Below are 21,259 nucleotides of genomic sequence, written 5' to 3' on the forward strand. Positions count from 1 at the left end.
GTAATGTAACATTTTCGAGGAAGCTAAATGACACGAAAGCAAAGGGCAATGGGGCTAAAGAAAAGCCCGATTTTGGTTTGAAAACGGTGATGACACATTATGGACTGACATTAGACAGCCAATGGGAACTCTGGATGGCAAGGAAAAGTGTACAATTTTGAGAAGATTAGCTAGTTAGAAAGGTATAAACCCTGGCCCCATGGGCAGGAGGGCACTTCTCGCTTTCCGATTCCTGAAGGGCGTGACGTGCTGTTGGACTCTTTGGCGCACGTAAGGACAGCAGACTTTAATGACTATTCTTTTTAGGTGGAGCGAGTTTTAGACAGGGAGATAGAATTTAGGGAATGGAAACTGTTATTTGCTTTTAATTCATGCTAACTGATTTGCCTTTCAAATGTCAGTCTAATAAGTCTTTTCCTTAATAATATGTTGCTTTCATTTTGCTATTTAAATAAAGATTTATAATCGAAAATGCTCTTTCTTTGAATAATAAAGTAAATAAAAATTAGATTTTGAAACGACAAGCTGGTCTTGTTTATTCATGGTCTAGTTACCATCAGTTGATCCATTTGCCTTAGTGACTTAATTATTATGATATATGTTTAAAACCATGGTAAGAAATGATAAACTGCAGTTGTATATAAATATGTAAATAGTTTTGTGAATAGATCCGATTAATTAGGTCACATGATTCAGTCGCTCAAAAACTGTCTCGTTGGTTTATGGGCCTTGGTAAGTGATTCATGATTAATGGTGAGTTTTGTGGCAATAGGTAGCGTTGGTGAGACAGTTTTACATTAGGAGCGCTGGATCAATAACTTGGTAGCAGAGTTACGGTTACTATGGTAACGGACATGCTACATGGTAAATACATAGGATTTATGACTAAAACATGTTAAGTGTGTTCAGTTGTTATATGTAGTCCAAAGGTTTTCTCCAGCAGTGTGAAAATTCCTGGCTTGCCGGCAAAATAAAGTGTAGAGTAACAGGTGAAGTTGCACAGTGCATTTGTTCTGTTTCAAAATAGTGGTATTGTCATATATCACTAGTGTTGTGGACGTACAGCACAAGTTTAGGGATTTAGGGTGTGTAAGGTAAAATGTATAGTGAGGATTGTCTATGAAATCGTAGTTTTCGAGTATAGGGACATCTGTCCTGTTTTAAAACTCACTGTGAAAAGAGTAGTAGAATTTATCCAAGCTTGAGTAAAGGGTAAGGAAGCGTCGTCTATCTTACTGGCGAGTGAGGATTTCTATGGTGGGTTAAAGTGCTACCAAGATTCATGTATGTATGGTTAGGGATTTTTCCGTTTCAATGTGCGTAAATGATTTTGTAATATTCGAATGAGTGGAACTTTGATTGTCACCATATGTGCATTCAGAGAGAAACAAGTTTGTTATTACTTGGTAGAAGGGTAGAGTAGCCTTACTTTATCAACGAATTTAAATATTTTGTGAGAGTAGCGTCGTCTATTCTATGCAAAGGAATACTTGAATGACTGGGAAAGCTATCTCTTTATTTTAGCGAAACAGACAAATGGTTTGTTTTTGTGGAGTTACTAACTAAATTCCATTGAAAAGATTTGTAAAATATGGCGCTGTGAAAATATTTTGTAAAGGAGGTGTCAGTGTCAGAGAGAAGCGAGGACAGAGGAGCTGCAGCGGCAGTATACGTCACTAGTGTCGCGCTGTGATTGGCTAGCATACGTCACAGTATTCGCGCACTGATTGGCTCATGTGACTAGGCAGGCTTGCAGCTGATTGGCTCATCCTGAAAAGCAGAAATTCTATTGGTTGAGCAGAATACTGACGCAGCTTAACCTGATTGGCTTGTTGGCGAGTTTCGTGCACGGATTGGTTGATTTTACGGAACAACAAGGAAATAGTTACGATCTTTTTCAAAGTAAGCGGAAAAAGAAGCGTTCATGGTTTCAGAAATTGAAAAATAAATTGAAACCTGACAAGAAAATTGAAACACAAGGTGGAAGATTACTTTATAAATACAAAACACCTGCAGCTTATATGTTAGGTCCTACAGTGAGCTCTCCCTAGCGAGGTTACTGGGGCTGCGAGCTGCTGTGGTAAAAAGGAGGAAGCGCGAACCTGTGCGCACTGCTGACAGGCTTTTATAAAATAATTCGGAGCGTTTTTAGCATTTTTATAATTTGACAGCATTTATATTCTGTGGGCTGCTTTTAGATTGGGGAATTGAATTGCAGGTACACTGACACCCTTCACACCCTTACCTCCTATATCTTGAGCCTCCACCCGCTTTGGTTGTGATTTTACTCGGCGGTGGGCGCCATTTTGGGTGAGGACGGCGAGGTCAGAGCTCAAGTCGGGCCGGCCTCCCGCCCTCCCACAGTATTTAGGCCCGCCCTACCCAGCGCTCCCTGCCCTACAGTGAGCTCTCCCTAGCGAGGTTACTGGGGCTGCGAGCTGCTGTGGTAACAAGGAGGAAGCGCGAACCTGTGCGCACTGCTGACAGGCTTTTATAAAATAATTCGGAGCGTTTGTAGCATTTTTATAATTTGACAGCATTTATATTCTGGGGGCTGCTTTTAGATTGGGGAATAGAATTGCAGGTACACTGACACCCTTCACACCCTTACCTCCTATATCTTGAGCCTCCACCCGCTTTGATTGTGATTTTACTCGGCGGTGGGCGCCATTTTGGGTGAGGACGGCGAGGTCAGCGCTCAAGTCGGGCCGGCCTCCCGCCCTCCCACAGTATTTAGGCCCGCCCTACCCAGCGCTCCCTGCCCTACAGTGAGCTCTCCCTAGCGAGGTTACTGGGGCTGCGAGCTACTGTGGTAACAAGGAGGAAGCGCGAACCTGTGCGCACTGCTGACAGGCTTTTATAAAATAATTCGGAGCGTTTTTAGCATTTTTATAATTTGACAGCATTTATATTCTGGGGGCTGCTTTTAGATTGGGGAATTGAATTGCAGGTACACTGACACCCTTCACACCCTTACCTCCTATATCTTGAGCCTCCACCCGCTTTGGTTGTGATTTTACTCAGCGGTGGGCGCCATTTTGGGTGAGGACGGCGAGGTCAGCGCTCAAGTCGGGCCGGCCTCCCGCCCTCCCACAGTATTTAGGCCCGCCCTACCCAGCGCTCCCTGCCCTACAGTGAGCTCTCCCTAGCGAGGTTACTGGGGCTGCGAGCTGCTGTGGTAACAAGGAGGAAGCGCGAACCTGTGCGCACTGCTGACAGGCTTTTATAAAATAATTCGGAGCGTTTTTAGCATTTTTATAATTTGACAGCATTTATATTCTGGGGGCTGCTTTTAGATTGGGGAATTGAATTGCAGGTACACTGACACCCTTCACACCCTTACCTCCTATATCTTGAGCCTCCACCCGCTTTGGTTGTGATTTTACTCGGCGGTGGGCGCCATTTTGGGTGAGGACGGCGAGGTCAGCGCTCAAGTCGGGCCGGCCTCCCGCCCTCCCACAGTATTTAGGCCCGCCCTACCCAGCGCTCCCTGCCCTACAGTGAGCTCTCCCTAGCGAGGTTACTGGGGCTGCGAGCTGCTGTGGTAACAAGGAGGAAGCGCGAACCTGTGCGCACTGCTGACAGGCTTTTATAAAATAATTCGGAGCGTTTTTAGCATTTTTATAATTTGACAGCATTTATATTCTGGGGGCTGCTTTTAGATTGGGGAATTGAATTGCAGGTACACTGACACCCTTCACACCCTTACCTCCTATATCTTGAGCCTCCACCCGCTTTGGTTGTGATTTTACTCGGCGGTGGGCGCCATTTTGGGTGAGGACGGCGAGGTCAGCGCTCAAGTCGGGCCGGCCTCCCACCCTCCTCATCCCTTTATCATGTGTCACCCAATCAGACGGCGCAGCGGGCTGGCGCAGCGGGCGCGCCGGAAGCGCGCCGAAGTCGAGCCAAAGTCAGGCCCGTCTGCGCCCGTCCGCGGCCGGATCGCGCCGGGCGTAGGGCATGCTGCCGGGTTGCAACCCGCCATCAGGTATGCCAACAACTATCTACTGTCCCTACGTCCTCCTCCCGCTCCCCACTGTTCCGACTGCCCCCATATTGACCCCCTTACTAGCCCCCTTGCATGTCCTCGTTGTAAGTGGACTCCCTCCCTGCCTATAAATGACGTTACCGACGCGCATCCCCCCTTAAAAATTCGTTCCACACACTTCAAGGGAGGTCTTGTCAATGCCAGGTCCCTAGCCTGCCATTGCCAAGACGTGCACGATTTAATACTTAGCCACGAACTGGATGCCCTGTTTATTACTGAAAGCTGGCTCAATGACTCTTCCAATCCCGATTTGGCTATCGCCCTCCCCCCTGACTTCACCATCTTCAGGCGGGATAGACCTTCTGGTCGAGGTGGCGGGGTCGCTCTAATCATTAAGGAAACTTTTCCCTGCCACACATTTGATCTATGTCACCTCAAGGATACTGAAAGCTTGGGTTTTTCAATCAAAATCAACGCCTCGTTTTCTCTCTCGGGAGGGCTCCTATATCGTCCTCCGGGTAATCCTACTTCCTTTCTCAATTCTTTGGATGAGGCCCTCGGAGCGCTCATGCTACAGTACCCTAACTTCACTCTTATGGGCGATATAAACCTACATATGGAATCGCTTGCTGACCCCCATACCATCTCCTTCCTACAGTCCTTAAACATCTTTGGGCTCTCCCAACGTATCACCACTGCCACTCACAGTGCTGGACACACCATTGATGGCATCTGCTCTAATCTTTCTACCCTCTCAACCTCCCCTCCGCTACCTCAAATTTGGACCGATCATTATTTTATCCCATTTGATATTATGATACCTCTTCCTACCCCATCCAGTACCAGGCATACCCCAGCCACCTTTTCAGTCAACTGGAAGAAGGTGACCGAACGTATAAAGCTGGAGCCACAACCACTACCTCCATCCCCTATAGTAACTGGAGATGTGGAAATTGACTCCTGCAACTTCCATATCTGGATGAACCAAATTGTCATGGCTAATTCCGAGCCCAAAAATCATCAGGGAAAGGGTCCTAAGAAGAAAAAACCCAATGCCCCCTGGTTCACTCAGACCCTAGCAGATAGTCACCTTCTATGTCGGAGACTAGAAAGACACTGGAGACAAACTTATGACACGGTCTCCAGAACATGTTATGTACAACAGAGGAAATTATATCTCTCTGACATAAAAACAGCAAAAAAGGAATATTACACTAAGCTCATAACGGAAGCCCACCAAAACCAAAAAACTATCTTTACTGTAGTTAAGTCATTTACCCATCCGAAAGCCCTTACCATCGAAATACCCCCCTCAGAGAGCCTATGCAATCAAATTGCAGATTTCTTTGTTGACAAAATTGTCAACATCCAGAAAGATTTTCCTCCTCCTTCGATAACCCCCTCAGAGGTAACAGTCAACTACCCTCCTCTCTCCAGTTTCAAATCGGTCTCCCTGCAACAAACTAGTAAGGCAATTCGGGCCTGTAAATCAGGAGCGCCTACTGACTCCTGTCCTCCCATCCTTCTACATCACCTGATTGAGACAGTTAACCCCTACATTAATGCCATTATTAATGAGTCTCTCGAATCCGGACTCGTACCGGCTGATTGGAAGAAGGCCACCGTAAAACCTCTGTTGAAAAAGCAGAACAAGTCTCCAACAGACTTGACTAACATGCGCCCCATCTCCTTACTTCCTATTCTTGGCAAAGTCAGGGAGCATCTAGTACATGAGGAGCTTAAAACTTTTGTAGAAGCCCATAACATCCTGCACCCCCAACAATCGGGTTTTCGCTCCGGTCACTCCACCGAAACAGCTTTGATCGAACTTGCTGATTCCATCAAATTCCTGCAGGATGAGGGCAAGCAAGCTGTCCTCATCCTGCTGGATCTCACAGCAGCGTTCGACACTATCTCGCATGTCATCTTAATCAACCGAATGCGAGAGATTGGCGTGACAGACACAGCCTTGGCCTGGATTTCATCGTTCCTATCTAATAGGTCCCAGACCGTGTCCCTCGGTCCGCACCTTTCCTGCGAAAAACCCATTACATCTGGAGTGCCCCAGGGGTCCATATTAAGCCCTCTTTTTTTAAACATCTACATGGCACCCCTCCTAGCTGTGATAGAATCACATGGGATTCTAGTCACGTCTTATGCTGACGACACTCAATTGGTTGTCACCATTGACAAACAGCGGACTGACGCAGATCTCCGGTTCAAAAACTGTCTCTCTGATGTTTTTAAGTGGCTAAATACTAACCACCTTGGATGCAACAGTGCTAAGACAGAAATCATCCCATTGGGTAAAAATCTGTCTTTTTGCCCGAAAGACTGGTGGCCCTTAGGATCAGAGGCCCCTCCAAGTGCTGTACCATCAGCCCGGAACCTAGGCGTGCAATTCGACTCATCTCTCTCCTTCGATGACCACGTTAAGATTACTGCCGGCCGCTGCTTTGGACAAATAAAATCCCTAAAGAAATTCTTTGATATTCTCCCAATTGCAGCTAGAAAGTCAGTCGCGGTAGCTCTCATACTTTCCCGACTCGACTACTGCAATGGCCTTATGGCCGGAGTGAAAAAATCTACTCTCAGAAAGCTGCAGAGCATCCAACATGCTGCAGCCAGACTGGTTTTACAACTCCCCAGAAGGTCATCAGCGTCGGCAGCACTGAATTCGCTGCACTGGATGCCGCTGCATAAAAGAATCCTTTTTAAACTGCTCCTCACAGTCTTTAAAACCATGCAAAATACAGGGCCCCGCTATTTTGCAAATCGTTTCACGCGCTATAATCCCCCGCGTTGCCTGAGATCCTCCGGGACAAATCTGGTCCGAATCCCCAGATTCAAATACAAGACCAAAGGTGGGAAATCCTTCACTGTTCTGGCAGCCAAGGCCTGGAACAACCTACCTGTCAACCTTAGATTTACAGAAAATGAGAACAATTTTAGAAAACTTCTCAAGACATGGGTCTACCAGCAACCAGACTCCTCTGTATTGGCTGCCATTTAGCTTCACTCCTTTATCACACTCCACTTCCTCAGTTATCCTTCACAGCTCGCCTAGCGCCATGATGCTCCCTTGGGAGCGAACGTCCGCGCTTTACAAATGCACATAAATATCAAATATCAAATATCAAATAGGTGAATATGGTTATCATACTTGCCTTTGGATTGAGAATTGGATGGAATATACCAAAAATTATGGTGTTTTAGCAAGGCCGGAAGATGGGTCATTTAACATTAAGGTTTTGAAAAACTTAAGAGAAAAAATTATGACTCTTGTGCCAAGACCTAGACCTACACAATTTGAAGGCTTTAGCTGAATGGGAGGATGAGATGTTTGAATTGGAACGAGAAAGTAGAGGTGTAACAAAAGGTACCAGATTAGACATTAATAGGGAAACTCATGAGGATAGAATGCGTCGATGGAGACGTGCTGACATGTGTGATGGTCTGTATCCAGAGAGATTTGGTGAGGCTACTAGTCAAAAGAGTGCTCAAAAGAAAAATAGTAATGATGAAGATAATGATTTAGAAGATGCGGTTTTAGAAGAGATTTATATTACAAAACAGAAACCGCCACCTTACCAACCAGTTTGTTCATGGTCTTCCCCGAGAATTCCTCCAGGAACTTCTCCAAGTGCTCCTCCTAGAGAAATTATTGATGAGACTCCTTCCAGATTAAATTCAAATATTGCAAAAACTCCAGAAATAGTAGAAACAAGAACTAATTCTAGTATATCAGGAGAAAATAGAAATTATACTGAAACCCCAGTTCAGAGAAATGAAACCCCAAGAAATGTAATGAGAACAGAAAGATGTGAGGAAATACCAAATACCTCAGAATATTTTCAATCAAAAGATGAATTAATACAGCAGTTAACTAAAAGCAAGGAAGCAGTAACAGTACCAGTAACGATTGGACCTGTTCTTCCAGTATTTGATCAAAGGGAAGCTAGACATTCAGCTTTGACTGTTCCATTAAATGCGGAAATTCAGAAAGTGGCTGAAATATTTTATTCAGATTTATCAGAAATTCACCGAGAGAAATCAATGATGCCTGACTTAACTTTTAATCAAAGTTTGACAAGTAAAACTCCAACTGGTGCAGAATCTGATTCTGCAACTCCAGAAAAGAGCATAAATAAAATAGATTTAACGCACACCCCACAAACCCCAGAATTTAAATTACTTGATGTTGCAAAATTGAAAGCGGATTTGGAGGAATTGATTATTGGCACAATTGGACCTCACAGTTTGAAGCTATATCAGGATGATGAATTACTATTTATTTGTAAAAGCATACAATGGAAAACGAAAACCAAGTATGACCAATTAGAGGAAATGGTTGCTGAATTAGAGGTAGATCTAAGTAAACAGAAAAATTTGTAGAAACATTATAGAGTGGATTTCTCTGAAAAAGACATTGAAAACATGAATACCACAGGAAGAATTACACATATAAAAGATTTAATTGTGTTTCTGAAAAGATTAGGTGAATTAAGTAAATGAAGAGTAAAATGGACTAAGAAAAGAGAGGAAGAAAGAAGAGAAAGAGGAGAAGTAGCAAATGAGTTTCCAATGAGGGAAATAGCAGGAGGTGGGTATGTGCATGTTCCATGGACAAGACAGGACATTTTGCTGTTCACAAATGATTTTATTCAGCTGAGAGAAAAACCTGTGGAATGGTATCGACAGGTAGACAGATTTGTTAAGGTTTCAGAGGTTCTGTGGATTGATCTAGATGGATTCTTTGACATTGTTGTCCCATCGGATCTTTGGACAGAATGTAAAATTTCTATAGATTGGCCCAAAGAAGAACCAACTCGAGATAGAGTAACAGGTGCTCCTTCAGCAGATGTTATGAATCTATATGATAAGGTAAGTGTGTGGTTGAAAAACAAGATTCCCCCAAAAGAAGTAGATTGGGTTAAAATAGATAGAACAAATCAAGAGCCAAAAGAATCAGTACATTCATTCTATGAAAGATTACTGCTGGTATTTAAACAATACAGTGGTTATGAAAAATTGAGTGAGAAGGATATGAGCCACTTCATATACAGATTTGTTTATGGCTTAAGACCCGAAATTTGTGAAATGATTAGATCTGGAATAGTTGGCTGGCAATCACTTTCAGTTGATGACATTTTGAGAAAAGCAAAATACTGTAGTGATGAAATAGATGCTAAACAAAAGAAGCTAAAAGAAAAAGCTATGTGGGCACAGGTAAAAGTAGCTGAACAACAAATAGCAACTTTAGAAAACAAAAATGTTAATCAGAATCAAGGGAAATTTAAAGGTAATTTTAATAAGCCAAAATTGATGGGAAATATTGAAGAGTTAAAGCAGAAACTCCCATGTTTTAATTGTGGCGAAATTGGACACTGGAAGCACGAATGTAAGAATCCGCCCAGAAATTTTAAAAATGCATCATTAAATCCACAGATGCAGAATGAGATAAATCAGCAGCAACAGCTACAGCGACAGGTAGTGAATCAGCAAAGTCAGATTCCACAACCGCCACTTCCAAACTGTGTAAATGTGCAGAGATACAGTACAGAAACAGGATTCTGCGGAGGTGAACAGGTAAACAGACCGCCAAGAGTGAATGTGTCAAATGTGTCTCAACAGTATTGGATGAAAGAAAATGGAGGGAGTGATTCTGAGGATTACTTATGACGGTGCCTGAGAGAGGAGGAAGAGTGTGTGCTTGGAGCCCCTCTTGAGGTAGATCAGTCTGGTCTATTTGTAAATGGTAAAGTGGATGATGTAGAAATCACTTTTCTAGTGGACACAGGTGCTACCCGTTCTACTTTTAGATCAGTGGAAATAGAAAACCTGCCTCTCTCTGGGGACACACTCCAAGTAGTTGGCGTAGCTAATTAACAAATTAAAACAGATTTAACAGAACCAGTTGAAGTTGAAATTGGCAAATTTAAAGACAAGCATAGATTTGTAGTTTGTAACAGCAGTCCTGTAAACCTGTTAGGAAGGGACATCCTTTGCAAGATGAACTGTAAAATATATTGCTCACCGGATGGTATTGAGCTCCAAACTCAAGAAGAAGATGGGCTTTACAGGTTAACAATGTTAATGGTTGAAGCAGAAGAAAGTAAATTATTTCCTGCATTTGATAAAAATAATCTACCTGAAGAATTAAAAGAGACAGTCAATGCTAATATTTGGTATTTGACTGGAGATGAAATGGGCTTGATGAAAAATGTAGACCCAGCAAAAATAACAGTAAAACTAGGAGCAGCTTTTCCAAACATTCCTCAGTATAAAATGAAAGCAGAAGTTATTGAAGGTGTCATACCTGTAATTGACAAATTTATAAAACAAGGTGTTCTAAAAGAAATTGAAAGTAGTCCATGTAATTCACCGATTATGGGAATTAAAAAGCCAAACGGAACTTTCAGGATTGTTCAAGACCTGAGAAGGATTAATCAAATAGTTGTTCCATGTTGCCCAGTTGTACCAAACCCAGCGGTAATTCTATATCAGATTCCGCATGATGCAGAATGGTATACAGTTATAGATCTTTGTAATGCATTCTTTACTGTTCCATTGCATCCAGAAAGCCAACAAATTTTTGCGTTCAGGTTCCAAGAGCGTATCCTAGCATGGTGTCGTATCCCTCAAGGGTATACAGAAAGTCCATCTATTTTTAATTAGCTGCTAAAGAAATCCTTGGAAAATTTAGATTTACCTGGAAAATCAACGTTAGTACAGTATATTGATGTTCTCCTTGTGGCTGCAAAAACACGAGATAACTGTGTGACAGATACCATTACTCTTTTAAATCATTTGGCAGATGAGGGACATAAAGTGTCTCCTGCAAAATTACAGTTTTGCAAACAAGAAGTAAAATATCTTGGTCACAGAATTGCAAAAGGAATCAGGCAAGTGACAATAGAGAGAATAAAAATTATTCAAGGAATGCAACCACCAAAAACACAGAGACAAGTCAGAATGTTTCTAGGAATGGTAGGTTATTGTCGTCAATGGATTAGTGGATTTTCGGTCATTGCAAAACCATTGCAGAGATTGACAACAGCAGACATAAAAGACCCGATTACCCTAACAGAAACTGAGTTAGAAGCCTTTGAACAGTTAAAAAGAAGTTTGTGTGAAGCTCCAGCACTAGGAAGGCAGATTATGAAAAGGAATTTGAGCTGTATTGCAGTGAAAGGGAAGGATGTGCATTAACAGTCCTGATTCAAAGACATGGAAGACTGAGAAAGCCAATAGCATATTTCTCAGCAGTTCTTGATCCTGTTGCAAAAGCATTACCAGGCTGCTTAAAAGCAGTAGCGGCAACAAGTGTAAGTTTGGAACAAAGTGAAGGGATAATAATGGGATTCCCTGTAAAAGTATATGTACCCCATTCAGTTGAAATTATCCTCACTAGAAGCAAAACACAGCATTTGACAAGTAACAGGCTAACAAAATATGAAAAAGTTATTCTGGGATCAGATAACGTATCGATTGCAAGATGTGTGAATTTAAATCCTTCCACATTATTGCCTGATGGTACTGTAACAGAAATCAGAAATGAAAATGACACTGATCATGAATGCTTGGATGTATTAGAATATTTCACCAAACCCAGGCAGGACATTAAAGATGTCCCGTTAACTGAATCAGATTATGTTTATTTTGTTGATGGTTCATGCTTAAGAACAGATGAAGGTGTTCTGAGTGCAGCATACTCTGTCTGCACAGTTGCAGATGTAGTTGAAGCCTCTTGTCTCAAAGGAATTCGTTCAGCTCAAGTAGCAGAATTGATTGCTTTGATTCGTGCATGTGAAAGAGCAAAAGAGTTAAAAGTTACCATAGTGATAGATAGTCAGTATGGATATGGCGTAGTCCATGACTATGGCCAGCTCTGGTCTCAAAGAGGTTATTTAACTTCTGCGGGAACTCCTATCAGGAATGCATAATTGATCAAATGGCTGATCGATGGTATTCAGTAAATTGCTGTTGTGAAATGCACACCTCATAGATTACATGACAAAAGGAAATGCATATGCTGATGAAATTGCGAAATTCTGCGCAAAGAATAATATGTCCATTAATCGGGTAAAAAGACAATGAACATGTTTTGAACTCACTTATGCTAACATCTGTAGTTGAGACATGACAAGGAGTAAAAGATTTACAAGATGAGGCAGATGATGAGGAAAAAGACACATGGTTAAGAGCAGGTTGCAGGCAGAGAGAAGAAGATGAGATTTGGGTTTACAAAGATGACAGACCAGTTATGCCAAATAGCGTGATTGCTGATATGGCTCGAATGTATTATGGTCCAGGACATCTTGGAAGAGATTCAATGATTAGACTGTTTAGACAGACATGGTACAATCCAAAATTCAGAATAATTGCAGAATCTTTTTGTCAGGGATGTTTGGTCTGCCAACAGATCAATCCAAACAGAAAAACAGTTGTGAGCATGGGAACCATAGGACGGGAGGGTGGTCCTTTTACCAGATTACAGCTTGATTTCATTGATATGCCACCTCATAATAAGTTGAGATACGTCTTGGTGGTGATCTGTCTGTTTTCAAGATGGGTGGAAGCATTCCCAACACGTCATAATGATTCAGTTACTGTGGCTAAATTGCTTTTAAGAGAAATCATACCTAGGTATGGATTTCCGGTGACGGTCGAGACTGATCGTGGCACACATTTTGAAAACAGATTGTTACAATTGATTTGCGAAGCACTGAACATAAAGCAAAAGTTACACTGTGCTTACAGACCAGAAGCATCAGGTGTTGTTGAGCAAGTGAATGGCACAAAGATAGGATAGCTAAAATGTGTCTAGCTACAGGAATGAAGTGGACAGACGCACTTCCACTTGTTTTGATGTCTTTGAGAAGTACTCCAGATAGAAAAACAGGTTTGAGCCCCCATGAAATGCTCATGGGCAGAGTCATGAGACAAGCATTTGTTCCAGTTGACAAACAATTGAGCATTAATGATAGCGTCATATTGGAATACTGCAAGAATCTATCTGACGTGGTGACTTCTGTGTTCCATCAGGTGGGAACTGAAGTGATAACAAAAGAGAAGGAACAAGCTCATGATCTGTTACCAGGAGACTGGGTGAGGACAAAAGTACACCGAAGAAGAAATTGCCTAGTACCCAGGTGGCAAAAGGCAAGACAGGTGATACTTGTCACAGCAAATGCAGTTAAGTGTAGAGGATTGAAGAGATGGATTCATGCTAGTCACACCATTCGAGTGCCACCACCTGAAGATCCTGACGAAGGTGATACAACAGCTGATTCAGATTCTGAAGAAGAACCTGAAAGAAATCCAGATCCTGAAGATCGACAAGAAGGTCGACATCTGGAAGATTCAAATGCGAATGAGGCATTGAATGAAGCAGATTTAAAGATTGTGATACTAGACTCTGAAAATGATGAAGATCTGCTAGATCAAGAAGCAGAAAAGGAGTCTGAACAAGAAGAGATTCAAGATCAGGAGAGTATTGAAAAGCAGATTGGAAGCTCTGGAAGAAGGAACGAAAATTCTGAAACTGGTGGATTGGAAGTAATCGAAGAAGAAGAAGAATTGCCAAGTACCAGCTATAGGGATGATGTTCCTAACAGAGTGAAGCTGCTGAGTAAAGAAGTACCTGAATCTAGAGCTGATATCACAGAAAGCGAAACTGATGAAAGTGATGATGAATCCAAAGTAAAAAGATCAAGGAAAAGAGCTTGGAGAGTAGAGTGTAATCTTACTGAACCAAAGAAGAAGTTATCAAGAAAATGAGATAATTGGCCAGATGAAAATGAATGCCTAAAATTCAAATTAGTGAACAGATCAAAAGAGCAGGTTAATGAGGTCTCAAGTCAGAAAGGAGACTCTGATAGGAAAAATCAAGCAGGAAAGAAAATAGAAGTGATTAGCAGTAGGGCAAAGAGGGTGATAAAACCTAACCAAAAGTATAAGTCACCTGAATGGACCTACATCATTATACCACCAGTAGTGGAAGTGAATAGTAGTAGCCAGGAAGATTTAGATGACACAAGTGATAATGATTGATTTTGTTTCCACATAAGGTTTAAAATTTGTATTTGACACAAGGTCGAAGAAATTGTGTTAGGTGACACAAGGTTGGAGAAATTGTGTTAGCTGGAAAACACATTGATGTAAGACGTAAGGTCGAAGAAAAGCTGTTAGAAAGTAGGGTTTTCTTTAAAAAAAAAAAAGTAAAAAGGGGGTGATATTTAGTAATTTTTAAATTTTTGATTTTATTTTAAAGGCTCTTGTTTCAAGGTAAAGATGCCTTCTACTAATAGCAATTCGAGATGCTCTATCTTAAGAAGATGTTGCAAAATGTCTTCTATTTGTGTGATTCTAATAATTTTGGTTTGGTTAATTTTAGCTGTCGTTTTTCCTTTTGGAGTTGATAAAGAATTGTACAAAACTAACATGACTAGTAAAGTTGTGGTCAAACAAGATAACCATGATGTAGTAGGCAAATCTAATAAAATCATTGAGCACAAACCAGAGATCCACCAAGATAGATCTGCTGGTGATTTTTCTAGTAATACTTTCTCAAGACTTTTATCTGAATATGTTCAGGTGATGGATGTGAAAGATTGTTACATTTGTGTGAAACTACCTGCTTCTGTTTCGGAAGGGGTTACTTACAACATGCTTCCTCTTACTTATGGCATCACTTGTAGTGTAATAGCTAGTTTGTTTTATCGGACAGGTCGTTTAGAGTATTACTACTCTAATTATGATGAGATTTTTGCAAATTTAAAAGTTGACAACAGCCTGAATAAACTGAAACATGCTAAACAGATGAGGGGATTTTTCATAGTAACTAATGAACTTACTTATGAGTATGCTTTTAGAAACAATTTAACATACAAGTTGAGATCAGAAGAAAAATCTTTCTTAAACATGGTTGAAGAGAAAAGGGCTATTTACAAGCGAAACGAGATGCTGAAACAAACCAAATCTTAGTTTTGGCAGATTAAGGATGAAAAGCTCAATGGTAGAACTGAGAATGTCGCAATTAATATAGACAAACCTGTGAGTGGAAAACTTTGTATTAGGAGAGATAACACGTTATTTGACAATTACTTTGTAGGTGCTAGTCAATGTGAAGATACTTATCAAATCTTAGGGGGTTGGGGGTTTAAGGGAGGCAAAGATCCAATTTTTCCTGGAATTTATTTTGTGTGTGGTAACAAAGCTTATTACAATCTCCCAGACCACTGGTATGGGACCTGTTACGTTGGTTTAGTTTTTCCCAAAAATTTTCATGTAGATAGAAATGCAAAAGGTTCATTTGAAATTAACAATCATCTGAGTAGATTCAGAAGGGAACGCTTTTCAGAAAGTTTGGGTGACATATTTGGTGCAGTAATACCTATGGTAGGAATAACCCTGAATGCAATTAAAATCAGAAAAATGTCTACAATTATTGATAGATTGTCTACTGATACAGCTAGTGGATTCCAATTAGTAAATACAGAACTTATTGCCATGAGAACGATGGTAATGCAGAACCGTCTTGCTTTAGACATTCTGCTAGCAAAAGAAGGAGGAGTCTGTGGAATTTTGCATGTCCAGCATTGCTGTACATATATCCCAGACAAGAGCCAGAACATAGAAATGTATATCAAAAATATTGCAGAATTACATGCTGAGATAGAACCTTTAGAAGATGAAGATTTTTCAGAACGTTTGAGCAAAAGATTTGCAGCAATCAGAAACTGGTTTCAAGAGATTGGTAGTTCAATTTTAGGCAAAATACTGTGTCCTTTAATAGTTATTATCTTTGTAATACTTTTGTTAAAAATTAGTTGCATGTTACACAAGAGAAAGAAATATCTAAGGGAAAAGAAAAGAATTTACAAACTTAGAAAAGAACAAGAAAAATAAATAGAATTAGAAGAGTTCCGCAGATCTCAATATGAGAGTTGCAGACAAACAGCTGAGTCAAAAGTTTAGCAACACTAATACTAAGAAAGTCCAAAACCTGTTCAAGGGTTGAACATTTTCTAAAAATTTTGGGTGTTGTTTGGTGATTTTGAAATCACCAGATGAGGGAGTTGATGGAGCGAGGTGCTGAATGAAATTTCGCTCAAACTCGCAAAGTTATACTTCCATTAAAAAATGTGACTGTACTAACAAGCATGGGGTGAAATTACTGATCAACATAGTTTTAAAATGCATTTACAAAGAAACACGAGGGACTAATTTATGTGCTCTATGTTGCAATTGCAAGTGTGTAGGAAATAATAAACTAACCTTGTCTATTGTCTTTGTCAGTATTAAATGTGGCTGTTAAACTAATGAAAGTAGAAGTTAGGAGGGGCACAGCGGGTGTAGATTGATTATGATAAGTCTGTTATGAGATTGTTTCAGTTTCGTGTGCACTCTAGGGTCGCGTTTCCGTCTAAACGCGTGCTAAATATTGAAAAGTAGTGTAGGCATCGCAATGCAGCTACATCCCCAATGGAGGCACTACGTTTAGAGTTCAACACTGTGATTCAAAAAAAGCTGTTAAACTAATGGCATGTGCTTATTTATGTACTTATGTTATGTCTTTTCTGTGGCAAGAGCTCGTGGAGGATTCTTGCGGCCTAAATGAAGAAGGTAGATATAAATGCTGCTTTGTGTGCTCAGCTAGGTAACATAAATTAACGGGTTAATAATTAGCAAAGGGGGTGGGTAACAGTATGGGTCTCAATTCTCTAATTAATTGGTGTCTTGTGTTTGTTTGAATAATAGTTTCCGAGAGAGGCCTAAGGCCTGTAAAAGATGGTGTTTAGAATCCTGTCCAGAAAGGAGCCTTGCACAAGAATTGGAAACTTTTACCACGTCGACAGGTTTGTCAGAAAATGCAGTTTTATAAGTTGTGCTAAATGTGCTCTTGGAGAGAAAGCTCAAGGACAGGAAGCGGCAAGTTAGCCAAGGCAAGGAAGTCATGAACTGTAACTCGAGTGTAATGTAACATTTTCGAGGAAGCTAAATGACACGAAAGCAAAGGACAATGGGGCTAAAGAAAAGCCCGATTTTGGTTTGAAAACGGTGATGACACATTATGGACTGACATTAGACAGCCAATGGGAACTCTGGATGGCAAGGAAAAGTGTACAATTTTGAGAAGATTAGCTAGTTAGAAAGGTATAAAACCTGACCCCATGGGCAGGAGGGCGCTTCTCGCTTTCCGATTCCTGAAGGGCGTGACGTGCTGTTGGACTCTTTGGCGCACGTAAGGACAGCAGACTTTAATGACTATTCTTTTTAGGTGGAGCGAGTTTTAGACAGGGAGACAGAATTTAGGGAATGGAAACTGTTATTTGCTTTTAATTCATGCTAACTGATTTGCCTTTCAAATGTCAGTCTAATAAGTCTTTTCCTTAATAAAATGTTGCTTTCATTTTGCTATTTAAATAAAGATTTATAATCGAAAAGGCTCTTTCTTTGAATAATAAAGTAAATAAAAATTAGATTTTGAAACGACAAGCTGGTCTTGTTTATTCATGGTCTAGTTACCATCAGTTGATCCATTTGCCTTAGTGACTTAATTACTGATATATGTTTAAAACCATGGTAAGAAATGATAAAGTGCAGTTGTATATAAATATGTAAATAGTTTTGTGAATAGATCCGATTAATTAGGTCACATGATTCAGTCGCTCAAAAATTGTCTCGTTGGTTTATGGGCCTTGGTAAGTGATTCATGATTAATGGTGAGTTTTGTGGTGATAGGTAGCGTTGGTGAGACAGTTTTACATTAGGAGCGCTGGATCACTAAGTACCTTGTAATGACATAAAGATAAAAGTAGAAATTATAACTCGTTCTTCAGAGTGTACTTAGTGATGTAGACTAAGGTTGTTAGTCTATCAGAAATTACGATTTCCACATGAAAGTAAATAGTTGGGTACACATGGATATTGCTTAGTGATATATGTTTACATAATACATTGCTGCTCACGTACAACATGCAGCAAAATGGTACACTGAAGAAGTCGACTGGGAGTATATGAGCATACTCCACTATAGAAGCTACTTATGAGGAAGGCTGTGGTAAGACAGATGGAGTAAAATGTGTGAGATGGCATTAAACAACCCCCATTATTTAGTGAATTAAATGTATGGACACTCCAACCACTTAAACATATAATCCAATTTATGTCAGTAACACTATGGAGTTAGGAGGGATGTCACAAATTGGAATCACGGACAGAATATCGAGGAGCTAAATATCGACCTACAAAAATATTGGTAACAAAATATCGACAACCAGAATATCGAATTCCTATCTACAAACAGGTAAGTACAAAAATATTGAATCCAAAATATCGTTGTAAAAAATATAGTTTGTTAAAACATCGAATTTTTTAAATGTCTTAAAAGTAAATGTAAAATTAATGAAATAATAAATATAATTAAGTAAAACATACTTAAAAATACTTAAATAACCTTAAAATGAATGAATAATTAATGTAAATAGAAAAACATGCATTTTAATTTTTTAATACATATATTTATGAACTTAATAATATTAAAACATATTTAAAAAATTTAGTGTAGGATAGTGCGAGGGTAAAAATTGCTATTCCCACTCCAGTGAGTGCAACAGTAAGGAAAGTGTTGGATAGCGTAGGGGTAAAAACTACTATTCCCACTCCAGTGAGTGCAACAGTAGGGAAAGTAATGATTTAATATTTAAATAAAAATAAATTAATTATTAATACCAATTAAAAATGTAATTAAATTAATTACCAATTACAATTTATTTAATAATTAAGTAATTATAAATACCAATAAATATTACTTATTAAAAATGAATTACCTATTAATAATTAATTAACAACACATTAATTTCCAATACCAAAAAATAATTTCAATAATTAATAAATTGCTATTAAATTATTTCCCACCCTATTCCCCTATAAACCCACAATCCGCTCCAAATAACGAATTAGTACAATTAATATAATGATCAATTAATCAATTAATTAATATTAATGACCAATTAATTAATAATTACCAATACATTAATTATCAATACCAATAAATAAAAATAAATAATTACTTAATTACAATTAAATTAATTCCCACACTATTCCCCTTTAAACCCACAACCCGCTACAGAACTAAAACGCAAAATTAATTAAAAATATTTAATAATTTCTAAAAATGAATACTACTTAAAATTACTTCCCACCCTATTCCCCGATAAACCTACAACACGGTACAGAATTATATAAGATAAGATTCATTACTTTAACAAAATGCAAACATACATTACAAAAATAATACATACTTTTAACACAAATACTAACACTTAAAACACTATAAAAAAATCGATATTTTTAACAACTATATTATTATGACTGTCGATATTACTAACTTCGATATTATAAAAATCGATATTCTTACCTGAATTTCGATATTCTATACCACTATATTTTGTAATTCAATACAATGTTCAATCGATATTTAAAACTCGATATTAAAAATTCGATATTGTGAATATTCACCCACAAATTGCCTGAAGAAATGTTCATCTCATTTGCAGAGGCATAGAGATCCTTTAATGTCCATCCAGGACAGTTCCTGCAATGTGCTAAATTAGCCAGGACAGACAGAGAAATCTGGATTGACTTTCCAAGAAATCCCAACACCACATGTACCCTCCATACTACAACTGGGAACATGGCACCATTTGGTATCACATGTATACAAAAAACTTAAGACATACAGGAAGACAACATCACTAAAGACAAGGCAGGTACTATGTGCCTAGGTAAAAAGGATACTTAGGCCCTCATTAGGATGGCGGGCGAACTTTGCCCGCCCGCCATCCTCCCGGTACAAGGGATCGTCCGCCATAAGAGCGGGGGTCCCGCGGGGGGAATTAGGATGCGCCTGCCACAGTGGCGGGCGCATCCTGTATTTTTACCATTGCGGCGGGCCCGCTGCAATGGTAAAAATACAAGTTGTGCATTTCAAAGTACAACGTGAAAGGCACTGCGCGGTGCCTGCCACTTTGTACTTTGAAATGCAGGGGGTACCATAGGTACCCCCCATGTGCACCCCCCCACCCCCGTAGTCCCTGGGGGCCCGCAACAGGCCCCCAGAGCAGACTCCGCATTCCTTTCCGTGGCGGCATTGCCGCCACAGAAAGGCATTGGTAAATGCCCATTGTAATATGGCTGGCGGTGTCTGATAGACACCACCACCATATGAACTCTTTTCCGCCCCGGTCGCAAGGCGACCAGGGCGGAAAAGTGGCGGACGGTCTTTCCATCTGCCCCGGACCCCCCAGCCATGCTAATGTGGCGGGGGGTCATTCTGGCACGGATGGCGGGCGGATCACCCCCGCCAGGCCGGCGGTGGCTACCGCCGACCTGGATGGGGCGATCCGCCCGCCATCCTAATGGGCCCTTTACTGTGCAATGAAAGATTCAACCTCTCCATTTTAACTTCTTACACCACACATAATTTAGCCCAAAAGGTCAGCAGCCTGTCGCAGATGTGGTGCTACACAAGCACCATATATTTAGATAGACGTATATGTTGGGCATGTCCCGTACTGCAGGGTCACTCCAAATTTTTTGTCTTCACTCCCGTTTTTGTTGTCTTTTGGGACTGTGCACTTTACCACTGCTAACCAGTGCTAAAAGTGCTTGTGCTCTCCACCTAAAACATGTTAAAATGGAAAGGGGCGACCACTCGGTCCCCCCGAACGTATGGATGGGTGCCCCCAACCTCCCGGGAAACCATTTTGGGCGGGGTGGGCGTAGCCCGGCTGGTATGCCCGAAGCGCCGTAGCCGGGGCGCGCCTTCCCCCGCCCAAGAGGGGTTGTCCTAGACACCTCAACGGAAGACGACCACGCCCCGTAGGCGTACCGGTGACGGGTACACGCCCTCCCGCAGAAGAATAAAGGAGCGGGAATCCAGAGGAGCGTCCTCTTGTTCCTCGGATCGGAAGGCTGCACCCACTCGTTTCCCGTGAGCCCTCGACGGAACAAGCAGCAATTTTGAACTTGGTAATCCTGTTTTTTCTCTTTCAGTTTCGAGGGCTCACAGATTTCAGGACCTCGTGGATCGACCAAGGGCGGAAGACTCGAAACCATGCCTAGCAAGAAAGCAGGAAAGGGTTCCGAGACGGAGAGGGTGTTACGCCTGTTGTCGAACCGGATGGCTTGTATGGACCGAAAGCTCGGACAGGTCCAATCGCTCGGTAGAGGTTTAGCGGAGGTGAAGAAGCAATTGGCCGC

This window comes from Lissotriton helveticus, chromosome 2_2, assembly GCF_964261635.1.
Source record: "Lissotriton helveticus chromosome 2_2, aLisHel1.1, whole genome shotgun sequence".
NCBI lineage: Eukaryota > Metazoa > Chordata > Amphibia > Caudata > Salamandridae > Lissotriton > Lissotriton helveticus.